Source organism: Amblyomma maculatum, chromosome 7 (assembly GCF_055883805.1).
Source record: "Amblyomma maculatum isolate TAMU_Amacu chromosome 7, ASM5588380v1, whole genome shotgun sequence".
In the NCBI taxonomy this organism is placed as follows: domain Eukaryota; kingdom Metazoa; phylum Arthropoda; class Arachnida; order Ixodida; family Ixodidae; genus Amblyomma; species Amblyomma maculatum.
In genome coordinates, this window is record NC_139350.1 from 68,195,889 (window position 1) to 68,218,998 (window position 23,110).

At 46.1% G+C, this 23,110-nt stretch overlaps 1 pseudogene; it reads left to right on the forward strand.

The window, feature by feature from the left end:
- The first annotated feature begins 517 nt into the window (after window positions 1-517).
- Window positions 518-2,414, forward strand: LOC146183592 (uncharacterized; annotated as a pseudogene).
- The last annotated feature ends 20,696 nt before the right edge of the window (window positions 2,415-23,110 follow it).

The following is a 23,110-nucleotide window of genomic DNA, read 5'->3' on the forward strand; positions in this document are numbered from 1 at the left end:
TGAACCTTTCCAAGAGGAACGAACGACATAAATTCTACTGGCGCAACTCGACAGGGTTCGGCACGTCTCACCTACAAGGTCAAGCATCGCACCGGCAACCACAGGCCATTCGACACGGAGCAGCGAGGAACAGTCAAGGGACGACTCTACCTCGGCTGCCGCCGATGTTGTTGGAGCGGACGCATCATCCGGGCTCTGGGAGGCAGACACCAAAAGAACGGCGCCGGGTGAGTGGGATTTCTTGCGTTTGTTGAAGTTGGCATGGTGGTTGGTTTGTGGCGCTTATGGTTGAGAGGAGGAGAATGCTAGCCGCTAAAGAAAGCGAATCTAATCCTGAGAGTGAATCGAGGTCAAATCCTACACAGGAGCAGCAATCGCTAGAGGGCGGAGTAGAAATGGTTACTGATCAGAGTGAGGTAGTCCTTTTGGAGGGCGATTACAATATGGAGAGCAGATACAGGCCGGCGACCAGAGACCGACATTGTCACTAGACGCGACAGGAGCCGAGACAGAGAGGATGGCTATTCGCCGTATGGAGTTACAGGTGGATATGGAGCTCCGATTGCGTGAAATTGAATCCCGAGAGCGACTAGCCTTAAAACAAAGGGAGCTGGGGCTGTCGAATGGTCGACTGCCACCGCTTGGGTCGAGACGTTGCGATGAGCGAGGTATAGGCCAAGATTCAATAACACAGTGTGCAAAAGTCCTTAAGGGCTACAAAATGCCATGTGATGCTGATGTGCCACTGTGGTTTGAGGAGGTGGAGAAGCTGTTCGCTACATTCAGTGTGCCGTACAGTAACCGAGTGCATTTAATTATGCCGGCACTGACAGAGCGAGTCCGGTATTTACATCGTAACCTCGACGGAGCAGAATGTGCGGACTATGAGGCCGTAAAAGCAGCGGTTCTAAATGAGCTAAAGCTAACCCCGATTGAGTACCTGGAAAGATTTGAGAAAGGAGCGAAAATGAAGGAGGAGACATGGGCTCAGTTTGTATCGCGCGTGAAAACGTACCTAGCATACTACACGCAAGATAATGAGGTGGACTCAAAAGAGGCGCTGACCGATCTAATAGTGTCCGATCGCATTAAGGCAGGTCTCAGCACGGAGGGCATTGAATATGTGCGCCTTCGCGAAGGAGAGAGTTGGCTGAAGCCTAAAGAGCTATCAAAGGCTCTACAAATCTTTGAGCAGGCAAAAAGTTAAAGGCCGGGCTACAAAGCAGGTTACGGTGCCAGTACATCAAGTGAGCCAAAAACAGATTAATGCTGAAAAGCGCACAGTAAAATGTCACCTATGCCATGGGCAGGGGCACATTGCTAGGAATTGCCCGCAAGCAACGAAAAATGAACCGCGCCTGAAACAAGAAAATGTGCACGGGCAGAGGGTGCAGAAGGTCGCGCTGGTCGATCAGACTGAGGTAAAAGAACCAGTGATTAACCAAATTACGGGTTCAACTGCTAGAGTTGAGGTGCCGATCCACAGTTCGAAGGCAGCCTCATCAAAACTTCAGTTTGTCGACTTGGTGTGCGGAGACATTCGCACAGAGGCAGTTCTTGATACAGGTAGTGAAATAACCATAATATGAGAGAGCATACTACCACAGGATCTGACGCAACCATCAGGGACAGTGAAGCTAATGTCGGCTTTCGGCAGATCAATTCAGGCGAAGTTAGCGACGATTCCTATCAAAATATCTAAGCCAGGAACAGTGGCAGACCAAAAACTAGGCATAGTATGTGCCCTCACTGATGAGCTCACCGATGGGGTGAACTGTTTGCTGTCGTTAGACGACTGGCAACTGCTAAATGAGACCAGTGATGGGGTGCACACGAATATGAGTACTGAAGTCAGTGGTCCGCGGGTTACAAAAGTTGCAACCGCAGGAAATCCGAATTCTGAGGCACTGATATGCGAGGTAAGCGAGGCACTGAACGTCGACAATCCATGGCGAGAGGAAGCTGATTCAAGTGAAAGAGAAGATGGAGTTTCGTTGTCCAGCCAGCGTGAAATGTTTCGAACAGTGCGGGTCGGCAAAGACAGCTTGAGAAACGCATGGGAGAATGTACCTGAGCATATTGAAATAGCTGGCGCACTAACAGCGCTGACAGAGCGAGGAGTCTCCAACGTGATCCCGTGGTCGGATTATGCGCAGTGCGCATTAGAACAGCCGAAGGACTCGCTCTGTAGAACAGTGGCGTTGAGCACTCCGCAACCTCCCGAGCCACACTGGCTGCTCACTGATGCATCAGCAACGGCTGCTGGGACTTGTTTGGCACAGGCGACGGAAAAGTGCGATGAGAGGCCTATAGCGTTCGCAAGTCATCGCTTCGGCGTGACTCAGGCGAGGTGGTCGACTAGAGAGAGTGAGGCGTTCGCTATTATTTACGCTCTAAAGAAACTTATGCTCTAAAAGAAACATGGGCTCTTTGGCGCTGAGGCCAATGTCGTCTCTGACAACCGCCTGATGACGTGCACTCCACACGGGGCTAAATTAGATACGTGGGCGCTGGCACTCCAGCGTGGCAAGATAACGGTGAAACACAGAAAAGGTATGGGGAATGGAAATGCAGATGCGCTATATATGGCTCCTCAGATTGACCTGAGAGTCAGATCTAGCGATGCCACCATGTCAACCTAGACAAGCGTGAATGTTCCTACTGAACCGACGCTGGGTGCGGTGGGCTGTGCATGTGATATATCGGACACTTGGAAGAGAGTTCTCGCTGATATTCAGCTGGTATCGTCAGTGTTGTGTGCGCGGACTTGCGAGCCGCCACGAACAACATGACTTGTGAGTACGTCTGTGTACATGCATGTTGACTCTCTGCAGAGTGATATTGCTGACTGCTTAGCAAACCTGGACAACAGCATGCACCAATGTTGTGTTTTGTGATTTGCTTACTTCGGTGTATGTGGTCTTCTCTGAGTGTCGCGGTGACGTATAGACATTGGCGCCCCAGCAGGAATGACATTGCTGCCATGAAGGTAGTGCGGCCCTTGTGAAGAGTTAGTATGAACAAGCTGATAGCAAGCTCAGTTATACACTTAGAAGGGGCATGTAGGGCTGCGCCCGAGGATAATCACTTGCAAGTGCGCGTCTCTACACGGCGCCGCCACCCGCCTGTCTGCTTCTGGAATTGTAGAAGCGGTCCCCCTTCTACAGGCGTGCCGCGGGTGGGGAGAGCCGACCGGACCGTCAGCGCCGGATTTGCGGTACCGTTTTAGCCCGAAGGTCATTCATGGGAACATGCGTAGCGGAACGTGCTGCCGGGTGCTCGCATGTATGGCACCCTTCGTATTGGCCGGTAGCGAGCACCCAAATGACCCTTCGGCCTTTTTTTTTACGCTGCGACTTTGAGCAGTGCGAAAGGAAGTTTATCCTGTCTGCAGATGCGACAAAAGAGCGCCCGAAGAAGCATTCAGGAGTTGACTCGGGTATTGTGCTCAGAGCGGGCAAGCCAGAAGCTCCCCTTTATTCCGGCGCCAGACCTGCAGAATGGCGGCTGGTTGATCTTTCGCTTTCCATGTCGTTGCTCGTAGTGGTAAACACGGGTGAAGCGGGGCAGTGCACTGTGGAAAGGATTCGGCCAGCAGCGGCAGCGTGGATGAGGCGGCGGTGTGCGGGAGACAAGTGGGAAGAAAGTCTCCCGAGAGGAGAGAGTTCGACACCCTCACTGGGGAAAGAGTTTCGCTGTACTTTGTTTGTTGTAATTTTTATTGCTAGCGGGGCCCTGGGTTAGAGGCTAAGGCCACCCATGGGGCTGTGCCCATCTAGCACATTTCCTGGCCTCTGAAGGTGTAAAATGAGACGTGATCCAACAGAGTTCAGTCCAATCTGAGCTGGGGCTCAATGCGTAGGAAAATAACGCGGCTGTTCTGCTTAGGCTCTAAGCAGTTAGGTCGAAGAGTAAAGTAGCGCAGAGTGTTGTTTTTGTAAATTCATTTCATGTTCCAGTTTTACTCTGTATATATATATGTCATGCTGTAAATATATGCTCTACCATCATCGCCTTCAAGTACGCCTTCTGGTCTTCTCTACGCCGAACCACATAACAGGAAGGGTTTAAAGAATCTTCCGAAGAGGAACGAACGATATAAATTCTACTTATAGGTAGCCTCTATTTATACAAGTTTACAGCCATGCTTGAATACGCTGCGAGCAAGTGATTTGCAGACGACACGAGAGCGGAACATGCTCACTCATTCTCATGATTGGCTGAGGAGCTTTTTTGGCTTCCATAGTGCTGCAAGTTAGTCATAGGTTGAAGTATAGACTGTCTTTATCGTCCCGATTACAGCTCAAATGCATAATGCTCAGTGCTGCATCACTTCTGCACGCATGACACAAAAGCTCCCACGCTGGCTTGAGCTGTGTGGCGCCACAGCGCCAGAATATTTAGGTTGTAAATGAGCTCATTACGAATCTAAAGCTTCGCAAGGCTTCGGCCACGCTGGCGCAATTTAGGTAATTTTGAAATAGGCGCTGCTTTCTTCCCTTTGGACACTTTATTTCGCCGACTCCTAAAAGCAGCAGTACAAAAAACTTGGAACACGAAGAAAAACACGCTCAAGCGATGCGTGCTTCTAGACGCTTCCTATTCTTCCCTCTCTGATAGTGATTGCTATACTTCGGTCGTTGCGGTGTTACCGAGTGCCGTATTGCTGCACACAATTCGCAGCAACCTGATAGAGAGCCCGATATGCTGAACTCAATGGGGCTTGTATACACTCTTAATCTGGTTCCACATAAAGTTCCAGTTAGTAAGCGGAACTTCTTTTTAAAGTTCCGCTTATATATGTGGGGCAGTGTGCCAGATAAAGCTAGACTGTATATGCGGAACAACATTCCCGTTAAATTTTAAGGGTTTTATGTGGAGCATGCATGTAACTGGAAAACCATTCCACGTAGTCTGGACGTGGTTTCAACCTATCTGCTGGCTTCTCTCCTCGACATTGATGCCTGACAGGAGTGCCCAACTTGCTTGGGGGTTAAGCCATTCGATAGCTTCACTCTCGAAGTCACTGCCCGGCAGGAGTGTCCGTCTTGGTTGAATTTCTCGATTGCTGCTCGGCATCCCTGCCTAACAGGGGAGCCATACGTGATTGGCAGTTGAGTCCAATCACACTGAAGTTTTTGATGTGCTTGGGGCAATGATAGTGATTCAGTATCATGCAGCAATTAACTGCATTACAAGAGCTCTTGTACATGTGAGACAAACGTTTCCACCGTCGACATTACTTTTAAAGTGAGGGGCATACAGTGTTTAGTGTTTACGTGACCCCACATATGCTCAGAATTGTCTTATGTTAGCTGCTGCTTAAGTACTTGCAATCACAGAAAACTAACGTGCAGGGGTTTCATGAATAGCAGAATAAAATATTTAGAAGTATGTTGATTAGATAGAACGATCAGCAGAAGACAGTGCACAGTATAAAAAAGTTAATGGTTCATAGTGAGCCTCAGTTCGCAAGCCAACATTTAGACATGACCTCTTCAGCTGGGCATGACAAATATCACGGGCATTGTTGATGCACGTTTTGCCTCAAAAAAGAAGAAATGTGGTCAAGGGCAGACGAGCAGAGCAAAGAATGAAAGGTTGCTTTCTTAGGGATGGTTTTTCAGTACTGATAACCCATGGGTCAATAACTTGGAAATTACATGAGGCCACAACAGGAGACAAAAGTGCAAGGCTAAGCTGCACTCTTGATATACGAGCGCCCATAAAAGCCTACAGAAAAGCAAATTTAGAATCAAAATTAAACTGTCGCAAATCTACGCATACAGCAAGGACCAGAATGGTGTTTTGATCGCTTCCTTGTGTGACCTTTACAATTCACTCCTCAACGGCGGGCAGAGGCTTTAAATAGAAGAAATAAATTTGGCTTTCCATTGTTTAAGATATCAAGAAAACATTTTACATTTTCTTGCTGATGTTGCCTTTTTATTTTCCTTTTCAGGTAATCAGACTTGTCATCCCGCGTAAAGTAAATTATAGTTTTTGGAAACAAATTTTTGAGAACGTCTGAGACCAAAGCATGCATTTGTTATGAACCACAACCGTTATGTGTTGTGAGCCACTCGATTTCGACATAATGAAAGCTGCACAAATGATGCCTTTTATTAAAAGATATGCGGACACATATCACTACCAATGCTTGCATGAAAATTATAAGAAATATGAGTAAACAGTTGAACGAATGCAATTGTAAGTATTCATGATCTCCGCGAATTGCAAGGATGAAGGGGTGACATCAGGAATAAGCCTTTAAATAGGGTTCGCACAGTAATGTGTGTATATTTTTATTCACTAAAATATTTTTTATTGTTAGTTTACATTATTTTTTCCCAAACGATAAATCGATATTTACAGTGTGTTTTGTGATTTCAAGAAATCACATGAAAAGGAATAAGACAAGCTGGGATAGTGGCTTAACCGTAAGGGGAAGAAATAACATGGAAGTAATAACTGAAAGAATAACATGAGGAAATATGAAAATTAAGGAAACAATGGGAATAATACGTAGTGGCTGGCTTGCTGGTTTATTATACAGAAGTATACAGTGCAATAGTGGCAGGGACAGAAAAGGGGATGCAAACACAGTGCCTGTGTATGCGTCCCCATTTCTTGTTCCTGTCACTAATGCGCTGTATATGTCTGAACCAGTAGGTGACATGAATTTTAAAGCACCTATTGAATTAATTTGAGTAAGAATACGAAGGTGTGTGTGACACAGAATGTGGTCACAAGGTATGTCACCAGTATCAGTTTATTTCTTAAGCAATTCCAAAGATTTCTTATCACATGCGATCATGGTCATTAAAGGTTGCCACATTGCAGAGCTAAACTTGCTCTTGCACAATAATATTTAAACCAAGTTGTTTATGTTAACTAAAGCGGACTCCAAGAACAGCTCACTTAGGTGTGCTGTTGATGCCCATTTTGTGGCTCATAAAGCAATCAGTACCTTAGCCCCAGCATAACGAAATTTTTTAGAACTTGAATAAATAAAACATTTAACTTAGAAACAAAACTGTGTGACTAGCTTTCACGATAATACCTCAGTGGCACTTGAACGTTTCGTATTCGGCACATACTTTGCACCAAGATTAGTTCTAGCTTCTCCAAAACAAATTTCAGCTTTTAAGTCATGAGATATATCTCAATTGGCTGACATTCACAGAGTACGGTTTGAAGTAATCCCACAGGTTGGCCGAAAGAATTGAGGTATGTCAGGGCGAGGATGAAGTGCGTCGTCAAAGGCAAGAACAAAGCTTGTTCAGTGCTAGTTCCCGCTGTTAAGCGAACAGTATGTTTCCCACACATGACTTAGTTCTTCCTCTGTCACAGAAATACACGATTCAGGTGAAGCTCCATCCAAGTTTGGTTCCTTCAACAAAAAAAAAAATAGAAATTTCTTTGTTGCGGTTATAATGATGGAAATACGATTATCAATTACTAGCATTATTTGCGACAACTAAGTGCTGGTTTATATACTATACAAGTCAGTATATTTGTATATACTGTCTCTCGTACATGAAACAGATATTGAGTTCATATTTATGCATTGCACTTCTATAGAGAAACTTTCTTACTACTACTGAATTTAAGCAAGAAGAATCAAATATTAGCGGCAGAAGATTGGTATTTATGCTTTGCATTCTCCAGTAAAGCTCTGTTCCAGCCCTTGGAATGGTACACAATGCAAAGTAATATTCATGACATTTTCCTTTGTATGCAACGATTTGTGTGTATTGCATTTCAAACCTTCAATAGCCTTATAGAATTTAATACCTCTGTGATGAGTTGGAACGCCGCTCTTCTGGGGCAAACGTAGCTGTCAGAAAGAAGCCTTCAAACTGTAGCCTTTGATTTCCTTCGATGAGCTTGGCTTCCAGTATGTCCACCGTAGTCTCAAAACGAAGTTTTGGCTCAAAAGTAGGCTGAAATCGAACGATAATCATGGACAGCAATGTACCAAATTTTTAATCCTTGGTTCTCTACTAGAAATAATTATTCATTACTCTCAGCAGAACATACACCTCCCTGCTATCACCTATTAGCCATGTTTAGAACAAGTCTCCATTTAGCAAATGAAATTTGATAATTTTGTACCTTTCGTTTTTGTACTGAATACATTGTTTCTTGTTATTTATTATTTCTTGTACATCGATACTTAGCCCCAGAAATTCCATTAGATTTCCATTCTGTGCAATTTGACATTATGAGCAATGTTTCGAATTTGAATAATTAAAATGGTTGTTTCATCGATTACATACTAAATTTTCTTCATTAGCATAATGAAGCATTGCCTTTTCATTGTAAGCATAATGAACAACTTTGATCCCGCTTTTTCATTCATTTCTTCAGCTATAACATTTAATTGATCAATAAAACACACTAAATTTTTTCGTTTAGCATCATTAAGTATTGGCTTCTCATTATGAACAACTTGACAGCTTTGAATACCTCTTTTCAATTATTTTATTAATCAATTAGACAGTACAAATATTCATGATTACCATCACCATCGCCTTTTCATTTTGCGCATTTCGACACAATTGAGCAACCCCTTTCAATTTGATAACTTTTTATTTTCCTTAATTATTTCATTATAATGATTTCACTAAATCGCCATTGATATCACACAACAATCAACCATTACTCAATACAACGATAAATTACTACAAAACATTATTTTTTCAACGCAGCCCTCGGTTATTTTCGCCAAGCGTTGCCGACAACTACAACGCCGATGGCTTTTCGGCCGAACAAGTTGTATAAGCTGTCGCTCAAAATTTGCTTAACCTCTCCTGGTAAAGTTCCATGCGCCACAGGCCAGTGTCCTCATAAAATACACCATTCTAAGGCAAATGTTGCATTGATCAACAGTTCCACAGTGCGTTTGAGGGCACATGCATGTGTCATTCAGTGCAGCGACCTCTTTGTTGCCCACTTATATCTCCTGCCAAACTTGGCCAATACATTCTTTAAGAATTATGTTAGAATGACGGACTGTAATGAGATATAAAACACAGCTGTGAAAACGTACATAACCACAACCACATGCACGCAAATAATATCACTTATCGACTAATATCAGGAGTTACCAAGGAGATGACGCTTTGTACTTGAGTGGTATATAAATGATCAATGCAAAAATAGGCTAACATCCCAACGGGGTACAAATTTATCCTAAAGACCCAATAGAAAATTAATCGGAGTAAAATGAGCCAAACAGCATACGTAATATGTCTGCAGAATTCGGTGTTCTTTTAGTCTTATATGAATTAACAGAGCAGCGCGATACAGACTATCAGGGATGCCTTTGTGGGCACCTCGGTAAATTTATATCATGAGGGGTTCTTTAGCTGACTTCGCGCAGCACATGGGAGACACGATTTTTGCTTCCATCGAGAAGCGGTCGTCGCTACCAGGATAGAAGCGGCGTACTTGCATCCGGCAGCCTTTAGTTCATTGCTTACAGCACAGACTGCGCTTTCCGTAAGGCTGCTTTTGCGAAAAGTTTGTAACAACGAGCAAAAATTGAAGGCCGACTTCCATCCCACAGCATACCATGAATGTGTGCGAGAAGTCTTGGTTTGCGCGAGTTAGGGAAACGATACTATCTGTTTGTGACGAGCCATCGCGATTTCAAACAAAGCGCAACGTTTCCAAGCAGTCAGTACTTACCTAGGCACTAGGCCGGCTGCAGGGTGTCATGGAGGCACAAACCTTGCGTGTTCTTCATTCGCTTTTGACATCAAATATCCGCTACCTTCTGTACCATAGAAACTAGGTGTCGAAGTCCCAATAGTCGATTTTAACGGAGCTTTGAAATCAGTGAGCTTTCGTCTGATTTAGGCGCGACAAGAAAGGAAGAGCACTGACGAGCGCAACAAAATGAAGTCGCGTGGTTGATAATACACCCTGATTCGTGGCCATCGGGAACGTCCCCACGGCTTATCGTGATGAAGAGCTTCGCGCCGCTGTCGTTGTCACGCGCGGGTCGCCCTTCTGCTGATGCGTATACTGCGTGTGAACTGTCGAGTTTCGTTTGCTATCTTGCAATCTTCGTCAAAGCTCGGGCTTGGCCTCACAGAACAAAGCGCACTGTGATGTCTACCTGATAGTAGCAGGTATGCTGAATGTTCAGTGTGCTTAGGGAGATTGAACTTTATGTGGCAAGCGTCGTGACGAGCTTTGTCGAAGCCGAGGCTCACTCACGTACGATAGGTAAGGTAACTGGCACGCATGTGCTTGTAGCGTGAATCAAACGGTTGCAAAAACTTGTTACCTAGCGTTCGTTCGCGCAGCGTACTGAGCGGGAACTTGTGGAATAGAGAAATTCCATGTTCTCGCCGGCGTTTTGCGCCAAATAATTTTATTTGGTTTTGCTTATGAGTGTCAGCAATAAAGCAACTTGGCCTGTAAAATGGAGGGTTCCATTTCCACCCACGCACGCGGCGGCTTGCTTTAGCATCCATCGATGTTGAGAAACATCGCCGCTGCGACGAATGTGATATTGAGGGCGTCGTACACAATTCGCAGAGTGCCTCAGCCGGAGCACCAATTAATGTTCGAACCCAATCGTGCGAGCCGCGTTTGCATATAGAGGCGAAACGTAAATGGCGCCAGTGTGCTGTGCCGTTGTCTCCGCGGTTAGCTCCGTCAGCGCGCTCGCAGTTGATCGCAGATGCCATGGCTTTACAGTGTCTGCGCGCATATATACCGAACCCAGGTGATGAAATGAACAGTGCCTATGCAATGCTGCGGGCCTTCATTATTTTTTTCGTCAGTATAACAGACCTTATATGCAGAATCTTTCCGCAGAACGTGTCATCAGAGAGTTTGCCCGCATCCTAAAAATTCGGCCGCAGGGACACCCGAAATTTGACCTCGGCCGAATTTATTCAAAAATAGTGTTCAACCTACATTTAATATTGGCAATTTAATGGTGAGCTTCAAATATTCGTGGCCGAACACCAAACACCATTCTTTAGTGCATGCAATTATTTGCACAATTATTTTGTCCCTCAATTCTCTTTGGATTATATATATTTACTTGGCCTTGTCGTGACGCTGGGACTATGTCGACCCGGCCTTTACTTGGTAGCGTGTAGAGACTCCTGGTTGATGAAGGTTTGAATCTTCGAAGTTGGTAAAATATATACAAGCTGGTTTAATGGCACTCTGAGAAAACTTATTTACATGAAAATAAAGGGTATATTAGCAAAATGGCAAGCGTTAAGAGTTCATAGCGAGAAGCGTCTGGATGAGCCGTTTACCCAGGGCTCAGAGCGTCATTTCGTGCTCTGCAACGCCCTTAAATCCCCCTATGTCCAGCCCCTCTCTGAAGATGCTGACCAATCAGTTCCACCCCTCAGATATCGGCAACCAATCGAACACATCACTGCACCGATGGTCTGATGCACTGACTGGTCCAGTATTGTTTCGTCGGGCGTGGTCACTTGTTGTCGGGTAGAGCTTGCGAACGGCGAGGAGGTAAATTTCGATTCTTCTGCAAAGATCCGCAATGTTGGTTCCGGCAAGTGGATTTCCTTCTCAGAAACCCAAGTGTACGTGCGCGCCACGAATACTGCTCCTAGCATTGTCCCTTTCCGGCAATTGCAACTCTTTGCTGCTTTCACGGGAAATCCTCTAATGGCCGTAATCCTCATGCTGCTTTCTTCTCCTGTACGTCAGCGGCCGTGTCACTCCGATCGTCTCCTTTGGACAATAGGCATTCTTCACTTGACAATAGCGCCTCTCGACGGGTGAACAGTTGAACAAAAGCACTTCCGGCTATTTCTCACTGGGCGACGTTTCTTTGTATTTTTCTTGACGTTCCCTTGACAGGGCCAACTTGGCAGTTGCAGGGTCACGACAAAGCAAAGCCTCCTCACACAAAAAGATTCGTGGGAACACCCTCACTTAGAGCACTTGCACTAACAGCACATATCAATACCATGCCCACAGGCGCACAATAGTGATCGCAAGCGCGAACCATGCACGGTCACAACAGCCTCCTCCCCCGCCAGAAGAGTCAGAGAGGGCAGCAGTCGCAGCTGCTGCATGAAGAGACGACTTCATGGCCTGCACATGAACGCTTGAAGCTCGCGGTCGCTTGTCGCGTTGTCTTGATTGTCGTAGGCCAAATTGCTTGAGCTGTCTGAAACTCAACCACATGTCTAAGCAAGCACTCGGCTCCTGTCTGAAGAGACCAGGACAAAAGAAAACTGCCATCGTTGCCCGAGAAAAGCCCACACTCAAGACGCTCAGGACCCACGTATGCCTAGAAAACCAAACATGCTGCTTTACATAGTCACATATATACAAGCGCACGAAAAAAAAGAACCTGAGTATCAATTTGGATACATGGTGAGGAGCACCTCGGACTTCTTAGAAACAGCGGCTAAGCGGGTCAGCATTCCCATTTAACTTCCCCTTTTTGTATCTTATTTCAAAATTGTGCTGCTGTAAAATCAAGCTCCACCTCAGAAGGCGACTGTTCTTCGATGTCGCAGTTTGTAGCCAAGCCAGGGGACAATGGTCCGTCTCTACGGTGAATTTGGCCCCTCCAAGATAGCACTGCAATTTTTGAATGGCCCATACAATGCAAGCGCACTCTTTCTCTGACGCGCAATAAGCCCTCTCTCTAGAGCTCAGTTTTCTGCTCAGGTAGAACATGGGGTGCTCATTACCGTCGTCATCCCTCTCCAGAATTTCTCTTCGCCTTGGAGAAAATCGGTAGCATCTTGATCGCACTGGCACGTCTGAAGTCAGCTCACTATCGGGCTCAGTCAAATCAGTCCTGCCTGGCCTGTCCACGAAGTAGGCCTCAAACTCTGTTATTAGCTCACCCAGATCGGACGGCTGAGATTTCTTTAGTTCTTCTCTCTGCTTTGTCTTTTTGAGAAGCTCCTGAGCGTTGCTTTCTTCTCCGCTGAGGCAAATCGAGTTGTCACCCATCTCCTCGGGAAGGTTTAACGTTAGATTTACCACGGCTTCCCTCTGCACATAAGGCTTCATAAGATTGCAATGATAAATGCGCACTTCTTTACGCCTACCGGGGATTTTCACTGCGTAGTTAGTGTTAGAAAGCTTTGCAACGACTTCAGCAGGTTCTTCCCACTGTACTTCGAGCTTATTCTGCCTTGAACCTCTCAGCAATATCACCTGGCCCCCGATACGAAACGTCCTTTGACGGGCTGACTTATCATAGTACACTTTGGAACGAGCCTGGGCTTACTTCATGCTGGCCTCAACGAGTTCCTTAGTGTTATGTAAGCGATTCAGGAGGTTCAGAATGAATTCTACTACTGTTCGGTCTTCTCCGCGCCCCTCCCAGGCTTCGCGCACCATTCGCAAAGGTGACCGCAGTGACCTTCCGTACACCAACTCGGCTGGGCTAAATCGAGTGGATTCGTGCAGCACTGACCGCAAAGCGAAAATTGCTGCCGGCAGGCAGGTATTCCATTCGCGCTTGTTTTCATAGCACAGTCCTCTCAGGACGCGTTTGAGAGCAGAATGCCATCTTTCTACGCTGTTGCTCTGCGGATGGTGGATCGAGCTGTGCACTCACTACCTTAATGCCACATCGCTCGAGAAATGAAGTGGTGAGGGCACTTGTGAAAACGCTACCCTGATCACTTTGGACCTCGGAAGGGAATCCAGCTCGTGCAAACACTGACAGCAGCGAATCCACTACACTCCTGGACGTCACCTCGCGCAGCGGAACAACCTCTGGAAACTTTGTGGCTGGGCATAACATAGTGAGGATATAACGGTACCCTGACTCTGTCACAGGAAGTGGCCCAACTACATCTATTACTAACCGGTGAAACGGCTCGGTAATGATTGGTACTAACACCATCGGAGCTTTCCACTTATCTTGCGCCTTTCCAACCCGCTGGCACGTGTCGCATGGCCATACAAAATTTTCCGTGTCCTTAAAACCTCCAGGCCAATAGTATTCTTGCAACAGCCTCTGCTTTGTTTTCCTTATTCCAGGGTGACATGACCACGAGCTGCCATGGGAAAGTCGCAGTAAGTCTTCGCGGTACTTTTGGGGAACGACTAATTGGTCCCGCTCTACTCCGCGCTTATCCTTGAATAAGCGATACAGCACTCCCTTTCTCATCTCGAAAGAAATATTCTTTGCTGTCTTAGTGGCGCGGTGGCGCTCCCTTATCTCCTGTATCTTGGGATCATTGGCTTGCTCCATAGCTAAGTCCTCTCGGGTTCCACTTAGAAGTCTCATGAGATTACTAGACACTGGCGGCAAGAGGTTACTCTCAAGAACGTCCTCATTCCGCGTCTCATCAAGCTCACTTTCAAGTTGACTTATCTGAGATGCCTCGCTCCCAAAATTTTCTGACCCGCTATCTTCCGCATCGACCACTGTTTTAACTGCCATTTCCTCTGCTGTGGAATTTTCTGCAATGAGCAGTGTAGCTATAACTCGCGCCTTTGAACGTATTAAGGCTTGCACAACTCTGTCTCCGAAAAGGATGCCCCTATTTCGCAGCAGCATGTCCGATTTGTTGGAAAACAAATAGGATAGCACTTAGGAAGCTTTCTTGAAACGGCAGCCTCGGTTGTTAACTCGCCGAAAGGGCCCTCGATGACCACGTTCGCGATTGGCAAGCACACACTCTGTTCCTCCACTACCTGGCGGTTCCATGCACACTGTCCTGTATAGTCGGAAGGCGACACATACGCCGGATGGACAACATCCATCGTTGGGGCCGAATCGCGCAGTACCTTGCAAGGCTTCCCGTTGACTACTAGGTCATGCATATAAGGTTCCAAAAGCTTCATGTTTTGATCACAGTCACTGACATACGAGAAAGCAATCTTTTCTTTCCGGCAGTTGACGGCAATGTGACCCTGCTCATTTCACCTAAAGCATGTGAGCGGCTTCCTAACCTCAAGCTTGTTCTTTGTGCTCTGCGCGTTGGTCACTTCCCCACATTTCTCACTGCCGTCCTTTTTAGGGAGTTTGCCCTAAGAAGCCTTCCTTTCTTCGTTTGCAACTCTAGCAAAGTGCCTTTCCTCACGGTTATTCACACTCAACTTGGGATTGCGGGGCCTATCCACAGCTGGGTTGCTGAATTGTCGGCGCGAAGCGTACTCCTCAATGAGTTCGGCAGCTTCAGTTGCCGACTTAATGTCGCCTCGGTCCTACAACCAATTTCTTTCTTTTTCTGGGAGGCAGTTATAAAACTGCTCCAAAAGAATTCGCTCGACTACCTCATCCCTATCACTGTAGGAATCTGTGTTCTTTAGCCACTCGCCAAAATTGACTCTTAAATTGTACAGGAATTCAAAGTAACTCTTGTCCCTGGACTTAGTAGCGTTCCGAAAACGTTGTCTGAACGCCTCGGCGCTAAGCCAATACTTTCTCAGAAGGCAAGCCTTGACCTTCTCGTAGTTGTCCGCGTCCTCCCTGCTTAGCCGCGCGACAACCTCCGCTGCCTCGCAGGGCAGAACCCTCAATAATCTCTGAGACCAAGTGTCTCGCTGGAAGGACAGTTTTTCGCAGGTTCGCTCAAAGTTAGCCAGATACAGACCGATATCCCCTGATATCACATATGGCTGCATGTACTTTGACATCCTGAAATCTGCCTCCTTGTTGAGAAGAGGTACCGCTAGCTGGGGACAATTGCCCGACCTCTTGCTCAACTCTACTTCTAATTTCTGGAGCTCAATTTCTTACTCCAGCCTTTTTTGCTTCTCTCTAAATTTCACGCTCCCGCCTTTTTTCCTCTTTTTCCCGCTCTTTCTGCTGTCTGAGCTGCTTCTCCTTTTTTTGTCCGATGAGGTTCGATGCTTCACTGAGCTCCTCATCATCGGTTCCCAAATCAGTGATCGTTTTAAAATCAAGGGTTTTCGTGCCAAACCACTTGTATCAATTCCCAATTCCTCACACAATAGCAACAGTTCCGGTTTCTGCAGCTTTTGTAGGTCCATGATCGCTCCGAGTGTCGGCTACTTCCAAAACAACTGTGCAAACTACCAAACATAAAGGCGTTTCAACACTCTTTACCAGTTCTAAAATCTAACCCTGTTCTAGTACATGGTCCACATCAGAAGAAAAGCCAAGCACTCACCCACACATGCGATCGATATTCCGAGCTGCTCTCTTGTTGGCCGAATGTTGCTCTTGCTTGTTGCTTGAGCTGCCACCTCCGATCACCAGATGTTGTGGCTTGTAGATTCAGATCCCAACGCTTGTCACCAGTTGTCGTGACGCTGGGACTAAGTCGACTCGGCCTTTACTTGGTAGCGTGCAGAGACTCCGGGTTGATAGAGGGTTTTAATCTTCGAAATTGCTAAAATATATACAAGCAGGTTTAATGGCAGTTTGAGAAAACTTATGTACATGAAAATAAAGGATATATTAGCAAAATGGCAAGCGTTAAGAGTTCATAGCGAGAAGCGTCTGGATGAGCCGTTTACCCAGTGCTCAGAGCGTCATTTCGTGCTTTGCAACGTCCTTAAATCCCCCTATGTCCAGCCCCTCTCTGAAGATGCTGACCAATCAGTTCCACCCCTAAGATATCGGCAACCAATTGAACACATCACTGCACGGATGGTCTGATGCACTGACCGGTCCAGTATTGTTTCGTCGGGCGTGGTCACTTGTTGTCGGGTAGAGCTTGGGAACGGCGAGGAGGTAAATTTCGATTCTTCTGCAAAGATGCGCAATGTTGGTACCGGCATGTGGATTTCCTTCTCAGAAAGTCAAGTGTACGTGCGCGCCACGAATACTGCTCCCAGCATTGTCCCTTTCCGGCAGTTGCAACTCTTTCCTGGATTCACGGGAAATCCTCTAATGGCCGTAATCCTCATGCTACTTTCTTCTCCTGTACGTCAGCGGACGTGTCACTCCGATCGTCTCCTTTGGACAATAGGCATTCCTAACTTGACAATAGCGCCTCTCGACGGGAAGGGTGAACAGTTGAACAAAAGCAATTCCGGCTATTTCTCACAGGGCGACGTTTCTTTGTATTTTTCTTGACATTCCCTTGACAGGGCCAACTTGGCAGTTGTACGGTCACGACAAAGCAAAGCATGCTCACACAAAAACATTCATATGAACACTCTCACTAGAGCCCTTGCACCAACAGCACATATCAATACCACGCCAACAGGCGCACAATAGTGCGCGCAAGCGCGGACCATGCACGGTCACAACAGCCTTCTTCTACATTGAATCATCACAGCATTGCGGGTCGTCTGGCAGCATACATTGGAAGACGAAAACGTTTTTTTTAATTAAGCACTCGAACCGGCTTCTCTAAAAGCTGCGTTCCTTTTCCGGTTACGAAGAGCAGTAAAAAATAAAAAGAAAATTTATGTAATAAAAACCTTCAGCCCCAGAATATTGTAACGAAGTGTTCGTAAGTTTGACTTCCGCGACGGCACGACGGCTCCGCCGCATTGACGAAAAGGACCAGGCGAAGGCGATTGATGGTAACGTTAACTTAATTTAGTAAAGATAATTAAAGCCAATCAAGGAATACCAATTAAACAACAAACTCAGATTAGGAACAAATCAGTCAGGTCAGGCCTACGCGACATCTTCTGAGCAGGGGTCCGGAGCAGCAGCTCGGATGGTCACCGTCCTCCTTCACTTGCCGCCAAAGCCCCTCTGCCCAACGGTTTTAAGAATTTTCGAGGCAGTGTTTGTTACCAGGCGGAAATGCGCTTATCGGAGCCAATGAGAGGACTTTCTTTAGAGCTGAGGAACCAATAGGACGCCGGTGCCCACGAAGTTGTTTCCTCGCGAGCACCGCGTGAATTTCAAGAAGACGCGGCGCATCGCCGCCTGGCACACAAATACACAAAAGTTCAACCAAAAACACATGGGCAGCAAAGACACAGACGGTACAGAACACAAGGATCCGCCCGCGCTCTCAGCCGTCGCCCCCAAGCCCTCAGGTGTCTCAATGTCAACCGGCTGGGACGCGAGTTTCCGACAGCTCGCCTCCTTCGCAGCCCATTAACCATTTTCCGAACGTCCTGGATCGCGAATAATACCCCCCAAGAGAGGTCAAGGGAGGCCGCACTACGCCCCGGCGTGAGCAAAGCCATCCGTACAATGGCGCGCACCCCCTAAAAGAAGGAGAAAGCAAAGCCACGACGCGCAGGCAAGAAAAAAGACCGCTCCCCTGCTGTGCACGGGTCAGGAAAATCGGCGCGCGACATGGACATAGCTCGCTATGCGACAATATACGAGACACATACGACATCAGTGTACAGAATTAGAATTGTACCAATAATCAAGATAAAAAGAAAGAATCGAAATCAAGCCTAATATTTTCATCTCCTTTGCTATCGCCCTCGTCAGCGTCAAATATTACGCAAATGTCTTTGCTCTAAATGTAAAGCCAATAATAAAAAATCTCAAACTTGGAATCAAATGTATGCAGTGCACTGTGTAATGGTAAACACATTTTGTGCTCTACTGTACCCACACAGTCAAAAAACGACATCTCGTTTCAAACGAAAAATTCCCAATTGTGTTTGCTCCTTTTGTTGCACCAGTGGGCATGGTCCATATTCCAAATGGTGCCAACTGCTCTGAGGGAAAAACGCAAGTGGAAATTTTCCAGTGGGATTAACTGTTTCTTTTTCGACATTGCCGGGTTTATCTGGAACGCCACAGTGTTTCTTTCGAACACGTTGCAGGTAAGTGGAACGCGCTGAAGTTGGAAAAACGACTTTTCCATTTAAATAGAGTACGTTCCAGTTAAAATGCGCTGGGTGCAGTTAAAAAGAGGGACAGAGACGCGACATAAGTGTAGCGTTCCACATAGAGCAACCTGATAGCGTCTGGCTTCAGATAAATTATCTGGAAAAAGTGATTTATGTGGAACTTATGTGAAACCGACGACGTTTATGTGGAACCAAAATTAAGAGTGTAGCGAAATAATGTAGTGCATATTGTGCGATTAACGCCTACATTTTTAGAACACCCGAAAAACATAAGCTGTTGAGTGCACCTTTTCTCTGAGATATGGCCGGTTTCACCTTTGCCACAGAAATGTCCCTCGGTACAAACTAGAAAAAAAAAGCAAATTGAGAGTATGTCTGTTCTCAGAGATAGGAGACGATCAGCAATAACTGTATATAATTTGTTTAACAAGCTGTTTGCAGCACTACGTAAGGTCACGGCCACATGAGGAAACTAGTATGACGTGCCTACGACTGTGATGCTGCCGCATTCTTACACTGTAGTCGAGAGGCTCTTATTAACAGTCTTGTAGCATGTGACATCCTAATTGGCTGAAGTTTTCCGAAGAAGGGCACAGTTGGAGGCTAGCTGGTGGGACTTTATGAGCGAACGAAATTCGTCCTTTGTTTTTGGCTACCTCTGACCGTTGGTTTTTGGATTTTGTTCTTATTATGGTCATATTTACCTTTCCTAATGCTGCAAACTGCTTGTGAAGTGGAGCTTTGTGATGCAAGATTACAATCCCAAGCCCGAGTCTTCAGAAATAAACAGCGAAGGCTTCCTTCCCCTTTGGCTACTACTTTTGCATTCGGTGCTTTTGTTCCTGGCGTTCATGCTGTCATGTGCTTGCGGTATCGTCAGCGCTATTATTATTCATACTCAGCTGCTCACTTCAAAGCCTTTACGTGCGCTTGAATCCATTGAATTTAAGAGGGCCTGTAGTGGTATTGAAGATGGTAATTGTTCAGTCTTTTATCGGCAAGAAAGAAATAGTTAGTCGGCGACGCATGGAGCACTGCGGTGTTGGCTTTGTGCTTAAGGTGCTGGACCGCTGAGCCCAGGGACATGGTTCGATCCAGATCGCAGTGACTGAGTTTTGGGTGCAGGCTGAACGTAATACGTCGTGTACAGGTATGCGGACATAAGTGAACGGAGCACGCTTTTCTGTTCCAATTAAAATTACGCCTTCTGCACTGGAGAAAAGAAAACAATATTTCTGTGAGTGAAAAGCCACTGCGTCTACTACCGATTCGCACATACCCCACTACAGTTTCAGTTATGCAGCGTGTGCTAAATGGTAGAAGGAAAAAGCCTGCTCCATTTAGTTCTGTCCACAATGGTACGTTGCACACATTGGAGACCAAGTAGACAAGGGGACCAAATACCGCCAGTACGGCGTTGCTTACAGCCAATGCCGTTTTGGAATGTGAAACAATATACCATATGAGAGAACAATACAGCAGGCGACAGCTGGAATTAAGCTTCACTTTCGTTTTTTTTTGTATATTTTCATGCTATTTGGAAGCAACATTCATATTAAGTAAAGCTCTTTTACGCCTATCACGGCCGTCGAACTTTTTATCTCCTTTACATAATCCCCTTACTATACACTTTCGAAGCAAAGCCCCTCAACAAGTCTGACCCTGCCACGTGGCGAAGTTAAATACACAAAATAGTAAAAATGTTGCTGTGCAGAGCTCTTTTAAACCCCGAACCACTACGAACTCTGCCATTTCATGATTCTCCAAAGATCCTTCAACGTGCGGGAGAAGTGAAGGCTGCATACTACTTTTCGGGCCTGGGCACCATCTCGTGGAATGTGCGTGCCAGCTTCAATGACATGCGGCGCATCGCGGCATAAGCGCCTTCATTCCGCAAGATGCGCCTTTCTCGGTATATATCTGGAGGCATGGCATAAAGCAGATGAGCACCTAGGCACGTGGCGGTTGTTTCCTTGCCGGGCAGAGACGTGCCAGGCGCTCATAAGGAGAGGAGGACGATCTCGGGACTGCATCGCGAACAAGGCAGGTGATCAGTTTTCCTTTGCTCTATATTCTGGACGTGCTTCTTTCATTCCTTTCCACTTTTATTGAGGCAGATGCTTATGCGGAAAGATGCGCTCCCTACCAAACAGTTACAAAGGGGCATCATCGTACCTAACGAGTGCGAGGGCCCAGTGTGGTTGCTACTTGCGTTTTTATATATTCGTTTTCAGCCGTTAGTGTCTGTGACGAGCCCAATAATGAAATTAGGGATTGGGTCAAGACACCGACGTATATATAAAAGAGTGCCACATGACACGCCTCGCGAAAAACTTCTTTTCTACTCGTAAATGCACTCTTGTATGAGGCGGCCGCCCAATAAACAGCTAAACCAAGGTCACGTGTGCAGTGCCGATCCTTCTCGTAAACCATGCTGCAAGAGATAATGTGCGACATATTGAACTGCAGTAAAATGATCACGATCACTACTTAGAATGTGGTTGAGTACCATCATTTGAAATTCCGGCATTCGTAATCTGTTAGAAAGTTGCTTTCTGAGAGGTCACTTGTATTCAGGATTGAGACGAAAAACAAAAAACGTTCATGTCATTGAAAAAAACCTTTCTCGCAATTCTAGAATTTATGTGCTGTTCTCAGTAGCGATACTTAAGAGATTAGAAAACTTCATTTCCGCGATTTTAGTCGTTTCGTGATCCGTCTGCTAATCATTTTATGTACAACTATTACAATAGAGCCATAATGGCCTTTGTTTGTATAATCCTAACTCGCACCAAAATGAACATTCACCGAACAATAGTCATTGATGTTTCACTTAAATGACTGCAGCTTGTGTACCATATGACTGGTCTATCTTCGGTTTCTTCAGCCCACAACATTTAAAAAGTACCTCAGAAGCCACACATGCGTCGAGGACTAGGTGACATCAGCGCCTAAAATGCGTTTCCTTCCACGCATCTTGCCATTTAACAACAGAATACCCCTGGAAAAAAAGTCCACATAAGAGACTGCTGCCAGCGCTATCGTCGTTTGCTGTGGCGACGACGCGAACGTCGCGTTGAAAACAGCTCTTCAGAATAATTGGCAGGCTAATGATACATCTTTTCATTCCAAGCCCCAACTAGGGTGCATCAATAGGTTTAGAAGTCATAAAATTCCGCCGAAAGTTTTGTAAATAGACTGGAGCAGCCGCTAGTGGTGCCTTTGACCATCTAAGGGTATTGGAGCGCTCAAGGGGACACGTAGTAGGGAAAAAAGTGTTCCTTAATTAGGTGAATATAGCGTCCGATCAGGCCTTGGAGCAGCATTTCCATGACAACCAATGCACGGTATTTGAGCCATGCTATACGATACCGTCATAGATATTTGCCATATGGTGGTGACAAGGCCGCGTAGGCACCAAAAGAGAAGACAAACGTAATCGCACTGAAGTCAACTCTTTATTGGGCTGACTTGTGCCCGTAAAAGAATTGAGCAACTCGGTGGTAGCGGTAGCAACAAACATGTTCTCAGGTTGTCGAACTGAGAATGCCCGTCATACCTGTCACCTCTCAATTTAAAGGCAGCGAAGAAACATCTAGACAAAGTCGCAAACTTGTAAACATTGTAAAATACATGCGAGTACCTGCAATCTTCGAGATACATCTCGGCGCATCTTGTTCAACAAAGAAAGTTATGAGGGTGCGTCTTGCGTAAAAAGAGCATGAAGAAACAAAGAATACACAATCGACTTATGCGCTGGAATCACAGTAATAAGGCCGCATGCCGGCGGCTGTTGAAAAGGAAGAATTAAATTTTTGAATGGACTGCGGCAATATTCCCTATTAAAAAAAAACATCGCGTCGATGTTTCAAAATAAACAAACATGAGTTAACACAAACATTAGGAATTAAGCATGAAGTGCCTTTAGCGCGAGTAATATGATTTAAGGCGTGCAACACGCACAATTTCTGGTGGGCGCAACGCCGCTGACATACTGTCGCAATGTCAGGAGTGACCTCTTAGTCCAGTTGTCCACCTTGTACGGGCCGAAGTATCGTCGCAAAAGCTCTTCACTGAGTCCACGGCGGCGAGTCACCGTCCAAACCCAGACTTGATTTCCCGCTAGAATAGCAGCTCGGGCATGTTGGTTATGCATATTGAGGCAACAGCGCGGAACGTGGACTTTTGAAAGTCAGCGTCCTCTAATCTTTTGCTCCCGTCCACGTTCCGCGCTGTTACCTCAAGTTGATCTCCCGGCTGGTACTCAGCATAAGATCGTCGTAAGTTTCAACGGCGGGAGTCTGGCGTCGGTTCGTTGCAGATTTTTAATGTGTATTCGGGCGAGTCTTCGGGCTTCCTCTACACGTTGAAGGTTTACGCG